The 4,480-nt window shown below is 35.9% G+C and overlaps 1 long non-coding RNA gene across 1 annotated transcript; it reads left to right on the plus strand.

The window, feature by feature from the left end:
• Positions 1-209: 209 nt before the first annotated feature.
• LOC130070692 (uncharacterized) lies at positions 210-3,497 on the plus strand. The gene is made up of 3 exons (XR_008803904.1): positions 210-308; positions 502-598; positions 3,115-3,497. It is a non-coding gene; the product is annotated as an uncharacterized LOC130070692 (long non-coding RNA).
• The last annotated feature ends 983 nt before the right edge of the window (positions 3,498-4,480 follow it).

The raw sequence follows: 4,480 nt of genomic DNA on the forward strand, positions 1-4,480 counted from the left end.
TATGGTTTCTTAATCTTTACCATGACATTTTCATCACATCACCATGCTTGTAGTCCCTGTGCTCTAATATGTCTGGTTCTGTTTTGTTTCTTTACAGGTTCCTTGTGTTTTGGCGTTTTCCACAGAGAGCAGTTCATTTCATTTCTTACCCCCACCCCCCCCCCCAAAAAAAAAAAAAAAAAAAAACATTTTACAAGTTTACACAGTGTCTCTTTCATTGTTGTTTAACTGTTTGTTTTTCTTCCTGAGAGTACTACAGGTTTTATCTTTTCAGGCTCAACAGCTGTGACACCAGGCGAACTTTCAAAGTATGTGCATATCAAAGGGAGAATGTCCTTTTAAAATTATTTTGACTAGAAATTAAGTGTATTTTATTAATGTATTACTTTGAAGTAAAAGTAAAATCTCTACTTTTAAAAGTTATTCACACAAATTAGTGAGTTAGTCAGATATATTTGACAAAAATATATTTTTTTCTTTTTATCTCTTCATATTTTAAAGGATGCCGCGGAGAGGAAAGAGATCACAGGCTCAAAAAATTCGTTGGAGGAAGTTCGACCTGGAGGATGAACAGACCAGACCCTCCAGGATTAACCAGGTACTATTGATATCTGTGTCTTGCAACATGCTCATTTCAGGGCACCCTTATTCTTGGGACTAGGGCTGTCACGATTGCGCTTTATTAATCCCTTATATGGACAAAGACAATCCAGATGTAGCTGAATTAATGTGAATTTGAAACATTATTAAAGACAAGTAAGCAGTCAGTAATAATATAAGAAATTAATCAAATCGTTTTTAGAGTTTTTCAGGTAGATCCGACATGTACAGAAATTTGACAAAAGTAATCAAATGTGAAAAAAACACTGCATATCCATTACTGTATAAATAAAATATAGATTGATCTTTTTGTAATGTTACAAAAGGTAGCCTATTTAGTCAAGACCTGTTAGTCATGTATTTGTCCTTTGTTTGGTTAACATTAAAACACTTGCCAAGACAGGTGTTTTTTTTTTAGTAGGTAAATAGCTGTTTCGGCTGAACACCAGTAACACCGACTATTGCAGCAAACCTAGTGACTGTCTCAGATTAGATAAACATTTCTAAAAACTAGATATTTAAAAATGTACCATAAATTGTTGTGCATTTTGTGACTTTAAGTCAGATAAAAGACCATTTTTTCCAGTCTACATTTCGTCAAAGATTTTTTTAAATAGTGTTAAAATATCATCTGATCTTGTTCTTTAAAGATTTCTTAACAATAGTGTTAAAATATCATCTGATCTTGTTCACGTGAACCCATATGTATCGGCAAGTGTTAGATAAGTGTATTGTTACACCCCTAATAGAACGCAATTTTCAAACAACAATTTTTGCATTTGTCTTTTGTGCACACTTACTGTGTACAAATGCCCTTTTCTTTAGTGTTTTTTTTTAGAACTGTTTACAGGGTTCCCGCGGATCCTTAAAAAGTCTTAAATTAGATTTTTAAAATTTAAGGCCATAAAAAGTCTTATAAAGTCTTATTTTTACTTATGAAAGGTCTTAAATTTTAGATGACACTTTGACTTAGACATATCTAAAAGCTTTCCAAATTAAAACCATCTAATTAGCGTACGTATTTTTATTTATTTATTATTCTATCTTTGTGGATTTGCTAGTTCACGTGACGTTTCGCGTCACTCGCGAGTCGCGGCAGCATAACTGTCTCCTGCACGCGAGAGGAGAGAAGGAGAAGAAAGGTTGTAAATGTCAGTTCAGTTGTAAGTTCATTCTTTATGTGCGTATGGGGTGTGCGATGTGTATTGTCTTTTATGATATTGTAATCATTGTTTTAACAATGTACGAGGCACTGCGAGCTGACATCGCATTTGTCTCTCGTGCTTTCACTGCGTGATGTGTGCAGTGTAACTGTTATGTCCCCAAGTTAGTTTTTGTCTTATATTTATATCATATTATGTTCTTATATTAGAATATCACATCAGAAAGAGTGCCGTTTTCCCGTGCACAATTCCAATTGTGATATTTGTTATACAACAGTTAAATTAACAATAAGTTAACATTGAGTTACTTTTTAGACACAATATTGTCAATATTGTTTGTTTTCCCTTTATTTCGCCGACTAGAATTTCATAATGAAACCGTAGTGAGTCTCAATGCAACCGACAGCGATTATTTCTTGACTGAAATCCGCGTTTTGAACGAATCACTTGCTTCTTTCCCGAATGAATCAGCCGTTTGAACGAATCGGTTGAATGAATGACTCCCTCAACTCACTTATTAAGACAGTGATTTGCCGCTGCGGTTTCATATTTAAAGTAACCTTTAAATAAAATGTTAAAATTAGAAATCATTTCATATTTAAATATTGAATATTGATTTAAAATATATATCTCATAGCTTTATTTATGCAGTTGTAAATGGAGTGTAAATAAATTAATGCCACTTCTGATGCCGCTTCTGTCACCTCTGCACTGCAAAGATGGATTTTGATTGAATGATTTAATTTGACTGTAACAGTGGTAATGTATGATTATTATATAATTAAGTATTATTGTATAATTACTGTATAATTTAATTTGAATGATAGTATTTGACATTAAAGGTGATGCATAACTCTAAATAAGTTTAGAAAAAATGTCCATATATAGGTGAAAATGCCCCTGAAAAAATCAATTTAAGGTGGCAAATATCGCCCCTTAATTAAAATATTAATTTCTGTCACTGCTGTGAACTGACCACTGCATAGAATATGAAAAATATGAATATCTTCGTGAGTCAGCTGTCAACAACAGACCTAAACCAGCCATGGCACCAGCACAAAAACACAATCAGTAAAATATCATCTAATTATTATCAACAAAACGTTGAAAATATCAAGATATATTTTTGTCAATACTGCACAGCCCTAATGTACAGTATTAATTTTGATTTCTTCAGGTCTTAAAAAGGTCTTAAAAAGCCTTAAATTTGACTTTCAAAAGTGTGCAGGAACCCTGTGTTTAGTAAAAATGCCTTTGTCCCAAACAGCATGAAGTGCAATTTAAAATTTAACACAGATTCTGTAACACTAATTGTGACCAGCAGCCTAATTTCATGAATGATTATTTACAGGTTGAACAGGCAAGCACCAGTGCAGCTGTAGCTCAGTTTTCAGGTAGAACGTATGTAGAAGGTGGTGATATTGCATCCAGGGTTGTGTCTGTGCAGGCATCTCATTGTCAGGGTGATATTAGGTATGACAGTTTCTCTAGAAATCACCAGTGCACGTGTGTAGCGTTGACATTTTTGGCAAACCAGAGTGAAGGGATTGCGTTCAAGATGCCTGATCTTGATAGAGTTTTAGAGGAGGGAGATGCGTTATATATCAGCATTAAATTGCAGCTTATTGCTGAAGGACGGTTTAAATTCAACCACCTGACCATGGAGGAAGTACCGTTGAGGGTTTCATCATTTAACCGGACATACGATGTGCTGAAGTCAGGAGTGATGCATGGATACCTCAGAGCCACAGGGACCGAAGAGTGGTTGATTCCTCTCACTGAAAGGCTACAGTGTCTCTCCACAGATGTCAGCTATGCTCTCCTCCTTGTATCTCCAGAGTGTATTGCTGTGTTTAGAGACAGATCTGGAAGGTATGGATACTTTGATTCTCACTCGAGGACTGCTGCAGGCTTGCCCCATCCTAATGGAACTGCTGTCATGTTGACTTTCACCCACCTGAGTGACATGGCAGACAGAGTGCTCAAGATATTCTGGGATCGTGGTGCTGAGACCAGCTATGAATTCATGCCTGTATCATTTGAAACTGAGCAACAGTCTGTCCAACTGCCTTCATCATCTGTTTGTGAACAGGCGTCACAAGTGATTTCAGCTCTACCAGAACCAGTAACAAATGTTGGAGCCAAAGTAAATTTTGTTTGCACAGGAACTAAAAACCAAGATGCGGTAGAAAAAACAAATAAGCACAGGAGAAGGAAAGAAATGCGTAAAACATTTAAAATGTCAAAACAAGGTGGAGATCCTAACGACACGGCTGCACCTTATGTCACCAGACAACATAAAAGACGGGATTGTGAGAGACGGAGGTATGCCACTTCTTTGCAATACCAATCAAAGAAAAAAGAAGCATTTAAGGTGAAGTATAATCAAGATTGTCTCTTCCGAATACAAAGGCAACGGTCTCTAGTGAGAAGATACAGCACAGATTCTCTCTTTCAGACGAAGATGAAAGAATACATGAAGAAGAGGTACAGCACAGATTCTCTCTTTCAGACGAAGATGAAAGAATACATGAAGAAGAGGTACAGCACAGATTCTCTCTTTCAGACGAAGATGAAAGAATACAGTAAGAAGAGGTACAGCACAGATTCTCTCTTTCAGAAAAAGAAGAAAGAGTACATTACGAAGAGGTACAGGACCGATACTCTCTTTCAGAAAAAGAAGAAAGAGTACATTACGAAGAGGTACAGGACCGATA

This window comes from Rhinichthys klamathensis, unplaced genomic scaffold (genome assembly GCF_029890125.1).
Source record: "Rhinichthys klamathensis goyatoka isolate OS25496 unplaced genomic scaffold, OSU_Roscu_1.1 h1tg000413l_1, whole genome shotgun sequence".
Lineage (NCBI taxonomy): Eukaryota > Metazoa > Chordata > Actinopteri > Cypriniformes > Leuciscidae > Rhinichthys > Rhinichthys klamathensis.